The sequence below is a fragment of the Sus scrofa genome, chromosome 10 (assembly GCF_054392235.1).
Source record: "Sus scrofa isolate SSC_HxYL_T2T_F1_AM1 chromosome 10, Sscrofa_HxYL_maternal_Yorkshire_Landrace_v2.0, whole genome shotgun sequence".
NCBI lineage: Eukaryota > Metazoa > Chordata > Mammalia > Artiodactyla > Suidae > Sus > Sus scrofa.
In genome coordinates this window covers 62,240,738-62,256,345 of record NC_139392.1, presented here as the reverse complement: position 1 = coordinate 62,256,345, position 15,608 = coordinate 62,240,738, and the positions used below count along the sequence as shown (strand labels likewise).

The following is a 15,608-nucleotide window of genomic DNA, read 5'->3' as shown; positions in this document are numbered from 1 at the left end:
CTGTGAGCTGTGGTGTAGGTCACAGACACGGCTTGGATCTGGCGTTGCTGGGGCTGTGGTGTAGGCTGGCAGCTGTAGCTCCAATTGGACCCCTAGCCTGGGAACCTCCATATGCAGTGGGTGTGGCCCTAAAAAGACAGAAGACAAAGACAAAAAAAAAAAAAATAGAATTGCGAGATGGAGCAACTGATTCAGGCATTCAAAGTGGAAACAGGTAGCCATTGTGGAGGTTGTTTCAGTCTTGTTCCTGCATCAAGGAGAACTTTACTTTTCTGAACTACCTCAAACTCAAGAATATCACCAGCCATTTGCAAAACACTCTCTTCTACCACCTGCCAGCTGCAACTTTATGCTCTCTCTCTAATGCCTATCAGTGTAACTATTCAAACATTTCGGACCCCAACCAATCCTCACTTAAAAAGGGCCCTTACTTCTTGCCTGTTCCTATCCTAACGCTTGACAGACAGCTTATGTACCTTTGCCATCTTTGCCTGCATAGGCCTCCCACATTCTGTAGTTCAGTGGAAACACAATTCCAATGCTTATTGAAGCTATCTCTCCTAGGCTACAGTCTTCAGTGTACTTCAGATAAAGCTCTCGTCTCTTCCTATCACTGACTGGACACTGATGGTCTGTGTTGACGGCACTAACCTGAGAAAACACTCTTCCAGACTCATTTCCCACTGGAAGCTTTCGATGAAGCCCCAGACTAAGTTACACACGTTTTACTAATATCCTCATAATTGAATATGCATATCTGACTGTAATTATCGGACATTCAACTATGACAGACCAAGCTTGTCTTTATCTAAATTTTTACTCTTATTTGAATACCCTAGGAGACATTTGGCACTTATGACGTGACCTTAATGTTTGTATGTGATCCTTAATACTCTCCTCTTTAAAACTGTATTATTTCTTAGAGAGAACCAAGGCTAGACATATACAACCTTTTCGTATAATTTTCTTTCATCTGCTAGATTGGGCTCTGGAAGGGAGATAATTTAGGTATTCCTAAGGAGGTTGGTTGGAAATCCTGTATTCCTTCACTTTGAAGAAGGTATTACAAAGGAATTGCAGTACTCTTCCAGGGCCTGAGAAACTAACAACTTAGCCCATCCAATTATATTCAGTACCATCCTCTTCATTGCTCACTAGATCATGTTGCTGAGGTTGAAGCATGCCTTAACCCTAAAGCAAACTGACCAATAAAAACATGCTTTCAATTAATGCTGAAGGCACAGGACCTTCAGTCTATAAGAAGCTACGCCGTGAAGCTGCACTAACAGACCATGCTAACGGCCAGACAAGCCTCCTTTTCCTCTTAAATTGGTGGCTGTGTGTTAGTTAAATAACTACCTAGAGTATTTCTCTTTATGCTTAACATCTACTGAATATAGACTTAAGTAACTCCATTATTGCTATTACTCATCAGTGAAGCTGGAAAATGCCAACAGAATGTGGATAAGATGCTGAAAAAAGGACTCTGTTTTAAAACACAAGAAAATGATATGTCAGTTCCATTGTTCTTGAGGAACTTACCAGAAAACATAATATTCAATGTGAAGTAACACACAGCCAGTTTCAAAGACATGTGCTTTTGCACATAGAATTTCACTATATCTACGTCCTACAGAGTTCTCTCAATTTTCAAATTTCTGTCAAAGTACGTGAACGCCAAAGAAAATGTTCATGATTTTCTCAACAAGCCACATTACAAATGCAGTGACAGAGGCCAAGTGATTAGAGATTACACTTAACTGAAGACTTTGTTAAAATATAATGTCTGGGGAGAACCTTTTTTGTTTGTCTGTTTGGTTGGTTTGGTTTTAGGGCTGCACCTGCTGCTTACGGAAGTTCCCAGGCCACGAACTTCCCAGCTACAGCTGCCGGCCCCTACCACAGTGGCTTCCGGCCTACACCACAGCACTTGCTGGTCCACACCACAGCCACAGCAGTGTAGGATCTGAGCCATGTCTGCAGCCTACACCACAGCTTGCGGCAACGCCAGATCCTCAGCCCACCCAGCGAGGCCAGGGATCAATGTCCTCTTGGGTACCGGTCGGGTTCATTACTGCTGAGCCACAAGGGGAACTCCCTGGTTAGACCCTTTGTGCCATTTATGCCAGATGAATTGCCTACCTTGGCATGAAACATCAACAGCTATGGCCACAGGCTCATTTGACAACCACTCTGTGTAACTTAAGTTTTATGAACAAGTAGAATGAATAGACATGAACAACTTCTGTTAGTCAAGAACTATGAAATCTCTATCATTGTAGTGAAAAGCAGCGAACAATCTATAATTGTTCCTGACTTCACTGTTACTTCATCTTTGTAAGACCAGACAGGACCTGTCATTCGTATAAAGGGCAGCTTTTATGTTACTAGAAAATTACTAATTTGGTAACATAGGTGTACATTTTGAAGGACATGTATTTCTTTTCAATTTGTGTTTGGCTTAAATCTAAAATCGCCCAGCCATGGTTCAGGACAGCCCCAGAGAAGTTCAGACCTAAAACATGTACTATCAACTCATATTCCAGTGTCTGAGTTCAAAGTTCACAGTTTAATACGGGTTCCCAAATTTTAAAGAACTTCATCGGGGAGAAAAGAAGGTTAGAAGAAGTTATTGGAGGAAGACCTAAAAGTCTGTATAGTGGTTCAGCCCCATTGTATCTGCATTGCAGCACCACAAAAAACAAAGAGGCACAGAAGTGACATGGTCCTCTCATTACACTGAATATAAGCTAGTGATTGATACCATGAACACAGGAGCAAACAAATGACAAAGTATGAATTAAGTCATGGGTTCCAGCCATCCCATAGCCAGCAATCTCTTTGCCACATGGGATCCTATAAAATCGCATAGCACATATTGAATGTAAGGGCCTACTCATGTGCCTTGTACTAATTAGGATACTGGTCACTAACTTCAACAGAGGCTCAATAGAAATCTGAGCTGGCGAGGCATTCCAGAAAGGTAAGATGACAAGATCCCAAAAGGCACAGCTTCTTTTGAGAATTCTATCTCCAAAAATGAACAAATGCACATTTCAGAAGTAACATTATGGAGAGGTCACCCCTCAGTTCTCTTCATTTAAAAAATTAATACAGAATAAGAAAGAAGAGTAAATTCAGAGGGAGGTCAGAAATAACGGCAAGGAAAGAAACTAATAAATAGAGTGATTAAATGAATCCATAATGAAATATAAAGTTAATAAACCATCACTGATGTTTGCGTTGAAGATTGTGATATGGAGGATTTCCCATCGTGGCTCAGTGGTTAAGGAATCCGACAAGGAAGCATGAGGTTGCGGGTGTGATCTCTGGCCTTGCTCAGTGAGTTAAGGATCCAGCATTGCTGTGAGCTGTGGTGTAGGCCGCAGACTCGGCTTGGAGCTGGCAGTTCCTGTGGCTCTGGCAGAGGATGGCGGCTACAGGTCCAACAAGCCCCCTAGACTGGGAGCACCATATGCCACAGGAGGAGATCTGGAAGCAGCAAAAAGAAAAAGAAAAAAAAAAAAAAAAAGAGTAAAATGGAATCCTAAAATAAATAAATACGAAACATTCATATCAACATTAAACCATTTTATTTATATTATTTCTAAAAGGACAGAGACATTTAAGCGGTATAAAATATTAACTAGATACGTTTGTTACATTTTTAAATAGCAGTCTTCAAACGAAAAACGGCAGGTTCCATACATACATTTACTGCTGCTGTCTCACAAAATTACCAAAAATCTTAAAGGAAACATTAAAAAGGAATGATTCCATAAGGACAAAGATAATGGATAAAAGGGTAACAATGACAGTCATATTTTGCAATCAAAAGTATACTAAAAGGAAAAACTGTAAACTCATGTACCAATTCTGAAAATGTCTAGTAGGGGGGACAGTGCCAACAGGCAGTCCAAAGCCGCATGCTCTTGTAACGCAGAAGTATTCAAGAACTGGAAGCACTGTATACATTTGAAAATGAGGCTCACACTGTAGCTGAAAGTCAGACTGGTTGTACCTTTTGAGGAGAAACCTTTTTTCCCGTATTTCCTTGCAATCCTCAGAAGAGCAGAATAATATTTTGGTCTCCTGGGGGTTCCTGGACCAAGGGTCCTGCCTGGGGAACTGAGGCAAGCTAGCTCAGAGGACTAACCTGAGAGGGTCTGCCTTATGTAAGGTATAGGCAGAAGCCTGATTTCTAGGCCTGTGCCCCACCCCCCTCTCGTCCTGGCAGATGTTCCAGGTTCAGGTCCCTCCTCAGCTCCACACACAACAGCCAGGAGTCGAGCTCTCCAGGGGGGTGGGGGGCACAGTCCCCTGCCAGCAGACAGTCACCCTCAGTCAAAAAGGGCAGGGGGACTCCTTACACCTCCGTCACATTTATAAAATAAGAATGACATTTTGTGCTTCCAGCAGAAGCTCCAGGCCCTCGGAAAGGCTGCCTGGGACAGCATTTGAGCCTCTTCTTCACACAGGCATTACTGAACTATACAGCTAATTTCTAGTCTATAGCATTTATACCTAACCACCTCAGTGAACCAAGCTTGAAGGAATTTAAAAGGCAATTTAGCTTAAACACAAAAATAACTATTTTATCTGGTTGGAAATGTTTAAGGATGTTTTTCTTTTCACTTCGACACACGCACTCATGCTTCTCCCAAAGAGGATAGGCGTGGCAGCCAGGCTCTTGGGCCTGGGGTACGTGGTTTTGGAAAAAAGGAAGAAGAAAGGAAGGGGCGGGGGGAGTAAGATACGGTTTTAAAATGTTGCTTATTACTTAAACGCTTTCTAACTTATACGATGGGTGATCTAGCCTGCCGTGAGGTTAGGTAGATGGGCAAAGAAAAAAAGTGGCCCCATCCACCTAGGCCGCCAGCCCTGAAGATCAAAACACCAACTGAAAAGTCAAGACTCAGCACTTGGAGCCATCAAGTGGTGCTACTTTCCACATTCAAATAGCGAGGCCCCAGAAACTTAAACAGTTCCGTCCAGCATTACCAACGTGCCGCCACTCATACAATTCAATTATTCCATCAATCTCGACTCTAAGAGCAATGGACATGAGCATCCGATAAAGTAATACAGAATAAGGCTTAAACATGTGATCCCGGGGAGGTAGATAAGTCCAGTGAGGCCAACAGGGAAGGTGGACAAGGAGGCAGCTGAAAGCAGTGGTGGGCATCCTGCCTGTTCCAAGAGCTTCCCTCTCCCAGAGTGACAGGTCACCCCTCCATCTGCCAGGCTAACAGTCCTGAGCCACCAAGCTCGTGGGGGCCAAACTGGCAGAGAGGGTTGGCGATGAAACAGAGGCTCCGACTTGAGGAGCAGCACCCACTGGGGTATCCAAGGCAAAGCTAGACTCAGGATCATTTCAAAAGGAATTGATCCTGCAAGCAGTCGGTGACGGATAAAGCAGCAGGAATGGAGACCCTGAGTCCTCTAATGGGACAAGATGGGGAGACGCACCTTGCATAGCCAAGCCAAGCAAGGTAAAGCTATAGGGATAAGCGCTTCCCCCAAGCCCATCAAATGCATATCAGAGATGCAAGGGGTGAGGTCTCTACCTGCCACTCTCCAGCAGACCTGGCTCTCAGGGAAACGCTGGCAAGGGAGCTGCCTCACTAAGCGTATATACCACGCGAGCCTCAGGGAAGGAAGCAGGCGATATGTTCAGCTGTTTCTTCAGTTCTCGCCAGCCTCACCAGTGCAACTGTTCAAGTAAGGTCACAGGCTTCGGCCCGGCCACCCTTCCTGCCTTCCCATCCCCCCAAGGCCTGGGCCTTCGGCTTCCTGCAAGACAGGGAGCAGCCTCTGCACCTGCCACTCCTCCTCCCCGCCCCATGGCTGAAGCAGGACTGGTTCAGAGATCTCAGCTTCATGGAACTAGAAGGTGAGAGGCTCTTTCTGGCAGGTGCCAAGGTCCAGTTGTTGGCAGGAGGGGTAAAGGGGAGTGGGAGGGGGGGTAAGGGCCAGGGGCTACTTCTTGCTAGTGTGCTGCCTCCGGGCCTGTAGCTGTTGCCAAGCCCCTGGGGGCTTGGGTCCCGCACCAATGGAAAAGGAAGGTCCTTTTCTAACAAAGCCCTGGATGGGTGTTGAGGACGCCCCAAAGGAGAGGCTGCTGCCTGATGTGCCCACCCCAGGGCCAGGGGTGCTCTGACCAAAGGTGGGCGTGGAGGCGCCTCCAAACACAGGTTGGCTCTCTGCACTGCAGGCCACATTGAGGCCAAAGGATGTGTTCTGGCTGGGTGCACCCAGGCTCTTCTGACTCAAGCCTCCCACAAAAGGAGTCGTGCTGCCAGCGGTCCCACTCTGTCCTGCTCCGGAGCCAAAGGCTCCTGAGGCAGAGCTGGTGCCTGGCGAAGCCACACTGAGCCCAAAGCCTCTGCTGCCAGACGGTGGGGCTGCCCGTCCCCCAAATGTGAAGGGAGATGGTGTCGTGCTACTGGAGCGACTGGCCCCACTGCCGGTGGTCTGGGCTGTAGCTCCAAAGCCAGAGGTGGTGGCTGCACCAAAGGAGAAAACGGCTGTGGTGCTGCCAAAGGCTGGCTGGGGGCCGGCAAGGGTGCCCGAGGCAGAGGCTGTGGCTTTCAGGCCACCAAGAGTGGACTGTGTGGTGCTGCCAAAGGCTGGCTGGGCTGTGGCTGGAGTGGCAGTCGGGGCGGGGGCTGCAGAGTTTCCCAACGTGAAGGAGCTGCACAAGCTGGGGACAAGGGATGGCTTGGCAGCCCACTGCTGCTGCCCATCAGTGGCCCCAAACCTGGGCTGGGCGTTGGATCCTGGCTTGGCACTTGAGCCAAAGGGAACGCTGATGGCTGGGCGGGGGGTGCTACTGAATGTCAGCGTGGCCTGGCTGGTGGTGGCTGGGGCAGAGGCTGGAAGGCTGCTGCCCAAATCACTAAAGCCAGCAGTGCTAGCGCTGCTGCTGCTGCTGCTGCTGCTGCTGCTGCTGCTGCTGGCCACTGCCTGAGGGGCACCGGGAAGGGACTGGCCAAAGCTGGTGACTGCTCTTGAAGGAGGCATGGTGGGAGGCTTACCAAGCTGGACTATGGAGCTGGAACCCACAGCTGGGTTTGTGAAGCTGCCACCAGAGGCAGAGGGAGTCCCAAAGAGGACGGGCTGGGAGGTGGAAGCGGTGGTGCTAGTCACGCGGCTCAGGGTGCTGGTCATGCTGCTCACACGGAAGCTGAACACGGGCTTCAGAGCAGAGTCTACGGAGGTGCCAGCTGTGGTCGCAGCAGCCACTGCAGAGGTGGCGCGGGTCTGGCCAGGGAAGAGAGGGGCGCTCATAGCACCGGCTGGAGGAGCTGCCTGCTTGAAGAAGGGAGTTACTATGGGCACGGATGCAGGGGCCTCCCTGGTGTGAAAGCCAGGTTTAAAAGTGCGGGACGGGCTGCGGGTACTTGCGGGGAGGGCTGAGCTGGAAGATGTGGTGGCTGGGACCTTGGAAGGGCTAGAGGGCAAGGGGCCCTCGTTCTTGCTTTTAGGAGGGGGCCAAAAAATGGGATCGAGCACGGGAGATGGTGAAGACACAGCAGGAGCTGCAGAGGCAGGAGGCTTAGCAGGTGAGGTGCCCAGCATTCCACAAGGAATGTTCTGCTTGGGAGGGGGAGGGGGGGCCGACAAGGCTTGGGAGTGGGCAGACGTCTCAGCCTCAGGGGCTGGAGGTGACTTGGTGTCAGTGACTGGTCCTGTGGAAGAAGCGGGGGTAAGGGTGCCGCCACAGAAAACGGCTGTAGGTTTGCAGTCCGAGGAGGTGCCCGCGAGAGGCCCTGACTGTGAAGAGCCAAGAGGGGCCAGAGGGCCGGGTGTCTTCGGAGGCGAATGGGCCACAGGGCTTGCCATGCCAGCAGACTTGGGGGGCGATGGTAGGCCTGGGGAATCCTGCTGCTTCTTCAAGCTCTTCAACAGTGGGCTAGGGCTTGGGGCTGGGAGGGAGGTTTCGGTGGCAGGAGTCCCAGCAGTAGGCAGGCTGAAAGAGACCGGAGGCTGACTGGTAGGTGGGTTCTCAGGGACAGCGCTCAAGGCAGTATCAGTCTTATCCTCCAAGATCTTGCTGAACCATTGTGACAAAGCTTTCTTTTCCAAGTCTAAGTCTTCCGCAGTGACTGAATACCCAAGCTGGGGAGGTGGAGGCAAGGTCAGCTGCTCCCCTCGCCAGGACCGCAGCAGCTGCACCTTCCGCTTACGCTGCCCTGAGCTGCCAGGTGTTGGTGGAGAACTCCACGAGTTCTCTTTCTCCCTTGTGGTGGTATCGGCAACTTCTGCTCCCCGGGACTCCTTGTCTGTTGTGAATGCAGTTGAAGAAGCCGAATGATGAGAAAGTTCCTCTTCTCTTATTTCCTTTGCTGGCCTCGCTAGAGCCTGGGAGCAGGACGAAGCTGGCCTGGAGAAGGGGGATGACCTAGGACCACTCCTCTTCCGCAGCTGAGAGAGACCTCCAGTAGAACTGTAAGAACTGGTGATGGCATTGCGCCTGGAGATGGGCACGCCGCCTGAGTACGTGCTGGTCAAGGAGCTCAGAGAAGAGGTGCGTGACCTCTTATTTAAGTGGGCATCTGAGCTCTGGGGACTGAGAGCTCTCTTCAGAGACCCAGGCTTAGGCACAAAAGAGGCAGGGATTCCACTGGCCGCCAGCGGCTCAAATGCTGAATGTCCACGTCCACTGCTGTCCTGGCGCCTTCTCTTTTCTTCCTGGCCATCAGCCAGTATTTGGTCTTCCTCCTTCACCGTCCTTTTCTTCCTCGCTCTGAGGGCACTCAGCACAGTCTCCTTTGCACATGGGTCTGGGGCACTAGCTGATGGGGAGGACACGGTTGAGCTGCTACTCTGCTCTGATAGCAGGGGACGAATCCACTTGCTATCCGGAGGAGCAATCCTCACTCTCACTGGGCTGCACACCACTTTGGAATTGCGAGCAGAGAGCACAGTCTTCCTGTGACAACTATTCCAGCACACCGTGGGAAGGACCCCCAGCGAGGCATAGTGGGCCTGCTGGATTGGGTATCTCCTTCGAGGTGTTATTACAAACCGATGTGCTACAGGGCCACAACCCCGGAGGGCCGTCCTCCTAGAGGGTCGGGGAAGAGGAGTGGGTAGGGAGGGGTGAGTATGAACCCCGGGGGTATGGCCTGATGGAGCTGGCGGCATGGGGCGGGTGGGCGGGCGGCGGCCAGGCCTCTCCCGCAGGTCCCTGGCCTCCGAGGTGGAGGCAGGCTGCGGGGGGGCGGGCTTGCCTAGGTAGTTGCCCATGAGGAACAGATGAGCGCGGGTCCAAGTCCTTGGAAGAGGCGCGGAGGCTCTAGGAGACTTCCGTTTACTGCTGACTACGCCGGAGGCAAGGTGAGCAGTGTTCCATGGCAGCGCGTGTTCCGAACCAGCGAGGTTCGGAAGGCGCGTGAACCTCGGGGCTCGCGGCGCAGGCCCCACCAGACCGCGGTCGCACCCACAGCTAGCCAGGCCAGCGTAACCGCCACCCCCGCGGGCACCAAGTACAGCACGAGGCCCAGCAGCCACAGGCCCAGCAGCGCTGCCCCTGCCCCTGGCAGCACCAGCCCACAGACCCAAGGTCCCTAACACTGGCTATCAACCTCCGCTCCACAGGTTGCCTCCTGCAGTCACCGCAGCTGCTGCAGACACCGCGACTTCGCAAGCAAGGGTAGCCCCGGAATAAATAATAATAACAAACAGTCAAAAATAAAACCCCCAAAACAAATGTGCATGCGCCAGATATACTTGAGTGAAAATAATCACATAGGTAAGATACAGACACATATACCTATATCATAAAAATGCTTGGAGAATGTCAACTTTAGGATAATGCTACACAGGCAGGGGATGAGGCTATCAATGAAGACAAAAGGGGAACCTCAGTGGGATGTACTGTACTTGATTTTACAACACTTTCCAAATCTGAAATAGACCTAAGTAACATGTTAAGACATGTTAAACATAATCTCCATATGATGAATGATTCATCATCTTTGTATTTTTATCTACGGTTGAAATAATGAGAAAGTGGAGAAACATGTACTACATGTCTGTATGTTAAAATGTTTAGAGGATTCAGAAAAGAACACAAATAAAACACTATCTTTACATAGATAGACAGGTAAATAGTCTAATATATTCGACCAAAATAATAGTCTTTGGTGCCCCACAGTTTTAAAACTTCCAAAGGACCGATTACTTGTTCCCTCATTTGACCACATGACTTGTAATCATTCAGATGATTCCATCTGAATGGTTAAAAAGAAACCAAATGAGGTCATCTCATTCGAATGTAAATTAGTACAGGCATGGTGGAAACCAGCATGGAGATTCCTCAAAAAGTTAAAGAAAAAAAAAAAAAATACCATAGGATACAGCAATTTCAAACTGAAGGAAATGAAATCAGTACTTCAAAATGATATCTGCACTCCCATGTTCACTGCAGGAACATTCACCGTAACCAATATAAGAAAACCAGGTAAGTGCCCAACAACAGATGAATGGATAACAAATGTGTGTGCCTGTGTGTGTGTATTATCCAGCCTTAAATGCCCAAGAGATCCGGCCACTTGCAGCAAAACAGATGAACCTGGAAGACCTGCTAAATCACATAAACCAAACACAAAAAGATAGAATGATCTCACTCATTTATAGGATCCAAAAGTGGAATACATAGAAGCAAAGACTAGAACAGAGCTCACCAGGGGCAGAGAGGTGGGAGAAATGAGCATATGTTGGCCAAAGGACACACACTGCACCTATGTAGGAAAAATTAAGCTTGAGCGCCAAAGCAGAGTATGGTAACTATAAATTAGACCAAATGGTCCTAACAGGCATACATAAATATTTCTACGCAACAGAACAACAAACACTCTTCTCAAGTGCACAGAGCACATTCTTTAGGATAGATCATATCATGAGCCACATCATGTTAAACTTTCACAAATTTTAAAAGATTTAAAACTATAGCAACTTGTTCACCCATGATGGATAAGACACTAAAAAACAACAAGAGGAATGCTGGAAAGTTTACAAACATACAGAAACTAAACAACACAACTCGGAACTACCAATGGGTCAAATAAGAAATCCAAAGATTTACAACAAAATAACCTCCAAACAAATGAAAACAGAAACGCAATATACCAAAACAGAGAGGATGCTACAAAAGCAGTTCCTACAAGGAATTTTATATTGATACAAGCAAATGTTAAGAAGAAAACATCTTGGGGTTCCCGTCATGGGACAGTGGATACAAATCCGACTAGGAACCATGAGTTTGCACGTTCGATCCCAGGCCTCACTCAGTGGGTTAAGGATCCCATGGTGCCCTGAGCCATGGCATAGGTCACAGATATGGCTCGGATCTGGCATTGCTTTGGCTGTGGTGTAGGCTGGCAGCTATAGCTCCGACTGGACCCCTAGCCTGGGAGACTCCATATGCTGAGGGGGTGGCCCTAAAAAGTTTTGTTTTGTTTTGCTTTGTTTTTTTATGTAAGAAAGAAGAAAGAAAGAAAAAAATCTCCATTAAATACCTGAACATTTCAATTCTTTGAAGTTGCTTTCAAGGAATCAGAAACAGGAACAAGCTAAGCCCAAGCTTAGAAAGGAAGGAAGGAAATATAAAAGATCAACATGGGAAAAAATGAAATAGAACGAGACAGCCATAACCAACCAACCAGTCAAATAACAACAACAACAACAACAAAAGCAATAAAAGAACTGCTTGGAAAGATAAATATAATGACTACTCATCTCTCAAATATGGCATGAATGAACCGATATATTAAAGAGAAACACTCTCACAGACACTTGGAACAGACTTGTGGTTGCCAAGGGGGTTGTGGGGAGGGAGTGGAATACTTGGGGAGTTTGGGGTTGGGAAATGCAAACTACTACATTTAGGATGGATAAGCAATGAGGTCCTATGGATAGCACAGGGAATTATATCCAGTCTCTTGGGATAGAACATGATGGAAGAGAGTATGAGAAAAAGAATGCATATGTGTATATATGTGTATGGGTGTGTGTGTGTATACACTATGCTGTATAGAAAAAACTGACACAATGTTATAAATCAACTATGATTTTAAAAAAACTTTAGACTAAGAAAAAGAGAGAAAATTCAAAAAAATTAGAAATGAAAGAGGAGACGCTAGAGAAAAACATATGCTAAAGACATAGTGCACTATAGGCAAAAAAGACATTTAGAAGTAGTCTTTAGAGAAAATCTTCCCGATCCTTGTGAAAAGTGTTGCTACCACTTTTGTTAGACACACCTCCCACCTTAACCTACTCCAAACCAGCTCCATGGTCCTGCCTAAGGCGTTGATACTATTTGGAAGTGACCATGGAAAAATCAATGTCCATGAATGCTGTTAAAAAAAAAAATAACAAAGAACTGAGTTGAAAATAAAACATTTGACAAAATCGAGCACTGATTTATGATGAAAATCCTGCATAAACTAAACCTAGAGATATGAAAATATGTGGAACAGAATATGGGAAAGCTAGAGTTAAAATCATATTTAATGATGCGAGGCCAAATAACTTTATCCTTAAGATCAGGAAAAAGACCTTACCACTCTTACCACTTCCACTCAGCATTGTACTGGAGCATCTCACAGCGCAACATGTTAAGGGGAAAATTAATAAATGGAACATTAACTAGGAAAGAATAAAATCTGCCTTTATCCCCAGATTGTATGACTTTAAAGAAGAGGAGAGCTATTTAACCCATTCTAATCTATTCCATAATGGTTGGGGCAGGGCTTCTGATCATAAAACATTTTGTGTGTGTGTGTGTGTGTGTGTCTTTTTGCTGTTTCCTGGGCCACTCCCATGGCATATGGAGGTTCCCAGGCTAGGGGTCAAATTGGAGCTATAGCCTCCGGCCTATGCCAGAGCCATAGCAACGTGGGATCCGAGTCACATCTGCAACCTACACCAAGGCTCACGGCAACGTGGGATCGTTAACCCACTGAGCAAGGGCAGGGACTGAACCCGCAACCTCATGGTTCCTAGTCAGATTGGTTAACCACTGCGCCACGACGGGAACTCCTGATCATAAACCATTTTCTAAAGGAAAGAACACCTGAGCTTAAGAGCAAACTATACAGACCATTGATTCAGACCTAGAGGATGTTTAAAAGAGAAACTTTTAAGGTAGCAATAAAGGGAACTACTCATTTTGGGGGGTTCACTAAAGTAGTCAACTCTTGCGTGTACAGCAGCCTACAAGATGTACATGTCAGTAGCTTGAAGTTCTACACAGACCACTCATCTGGGCTAGTCTTAATAATATGCCCAGCTGTAATAAATCTGCATGACGGCATTTAGGAGTTTCTCAATGAAATTCAAATTTATATATTTCATGAGTCTCCAAAAGCCATCAAAACCGTTTAATGAATGGACCACTACGGCCTTGTTGAACTTAGAAGATTTGTGCGTCATGGTTGATGTGAATTAGCCGTGGGTTTTACTTCCATAAGCCACCGCTTCCACCCCTTCATTCTTCTGTATATCATCTGATAGCAACCTTTTTGGCTACTGTACTTGTTTTATCTAAAACAGAGTTAGCAGTTCTCTTGGGGAAAGACTTTATCACTATTCTGATCTTCAAGAATAAAATACACATAGACATTTTCGTTATTTTCAAGAACGACCCAAAAGTTGACTTCTCCGTTGCATCTTTCTAGGCCTCTGGTCAGAATTAATCTTACTCTTTCCCACATTCATATTTCACAACATTTTCTGAAAAACGGTCTCTTTACCTCTACAGAGTTTGTATCTCATGACTCATCAGGAAAATAGATGTCTTCATTAAGTTGAACTGCAGGGGCATTAGAGACCAGGTTTCAGGTGGATTAACTGTTCAACTCAGTGTTCTCTATAGAGCAAGATCACAAGGGCTCTACATTGATCACTTGCTGTAATACCACAGTGAACTGACCACCAGGGTTCAATTAGGGACTGCCTCACTCTACCTAACAAATCAAGGCTTATAATTTCTAATATACGGTACCACCCTAACAATTCACTGAATGCTTGCTTCTTCAGAGTCAAATGTCAAGTGTTTTTGCCAAACTAGTTTAATATATACATATACAATCTTCAAATACAAAGTTATCGATCAGCTAATTTACCTATCTACGATCATTCTTCTCTCCCTTTTGCTCACTGTGAGAGTGTTGGAATAAAGGAAGAAAGCAAGGAAAATGTGGGTGACCTTCGACTACTTATGGCAATCTAGTACATGTCTCTGTATGTATCATAGAAGCAATGAAGCACGGATCTAAAGATAAGTAACCAATCGGTTCTTATAAATCACAAAGATATTAAATGTAAGTGGAATAATTATGTAGATATGATATATAAAGAGCATGGATTTTAATGTTGACAGAGCAAAAATATCCTTTTACTACCTCAGTATGCCTTAATCTAACATATATATTATAGAGGAATATACACTCAATTTAGGAACTTTATAAAATACTGAAAAGTGTAACAGTCCCTCGAAATAACCACAGTAAGACAAATCCATAATGATACCACTAAAGGTAACAGCATTAACGAGATGGAGGTGTGGAGGTGTTCGTAAAATTTTTGCAGATTTGATTCTATAAATGGTACTAAGCACTGGAATTCATTCAGGTCTTTTATTTTTTGGCTGTGTATTTACTGGGCTAGTCATTTAACCCCTAACGATTTAGGGCTTAGTTTCTACTGGTAAAATACATGTTTTAAAATGTGGCATGATGCGTAAATCAATGAGGTAATCTGTGTAAAGCTTAGCTTCTATAGCTAGGATAGGGAAAATGGTGAAAGTAGCAAAAATTCTTGTGATGACAAATTCTATCCTAGAGGGGCAAAGCTGGACAAAGTACGTTATAAACAAAACACACAGAATTGTGGCCCTAAGCAAAAAGCAAAGGCACAGATTATCTATATAATAACTACTTTATGCAGTTGAAATCTTTGGAAAGGATTTAGAATCAGTTAAATTATATTGGAAAGTAGGGTTGAGCAGGAAAAAAAAAAACGCTTTAGCCATTTAGAAAATCTTTCATTTCCAAAACCAGACAAAGATAATACCAAAAAAGAAAACTATCGGCCAGTATCTTTGATGGACATAGATGCAAAAATTCTCAACAAAATCTTAGCCAACCAAATCCAACAACACATCCAAAAAAGTACACACCATGACCAGCAGGGTACATCCCAGGTTCACAAGGATGGTTCAACATACGCAAATCAATCAACGTCATACACCACATTAACAAACGATGTCAAAAATCATACAATCATCTCAACAGATGCAGAAAAAGCATTTGACAAAGTCCAACATCCATTCATCATCAAGACCCTCACCAAAGTGGGTGTAGAGGGAATATTCCTGAACATAATCAAACCCATTTATGACAACCCCACACAAATATAATACTCAATGGGGAAAAGCCGAAAGCCTTCTCACTCAAATCTGCAACAAGACACGGATGCCCACTCTCACCACTGCGACTCAACACAGTTTTGGAAGTCCTAGCCACAGCAATTAGACAAACAAAAGAAATAAAAGGCATCCATATAGGAAGAGAAGAGATCAAACTGTCACTGGATGC

General features: G+C 45.9%; 1 protein-coding gene and 1 pseudogene across 5 annotated transcripts in view; both read right to left on the bottom strand.

Annotated features, from left to right (window-relative positions):
* LOC110255677 (uncharacterized) overlaps window positions 1-15,608 on the bottom strand; it is a 1,749,062-nt gene that overhangs the window by 793,240 nt on the left and 940,214 nt on the right. The window lies entirely within an intron of this gene.
* LOC110258466 (nuclear envelope pore membrane protein POM 121C pseudogene) lies at window positions 3,580-9,252 on the bottom strand (annotated as a pseudogene). The gene has a single exon (XR_014818230.1). The product of XR_014818230.1 is annotated as a nuclear envelope pore membrane protein POM 121C pseudogene (transcript).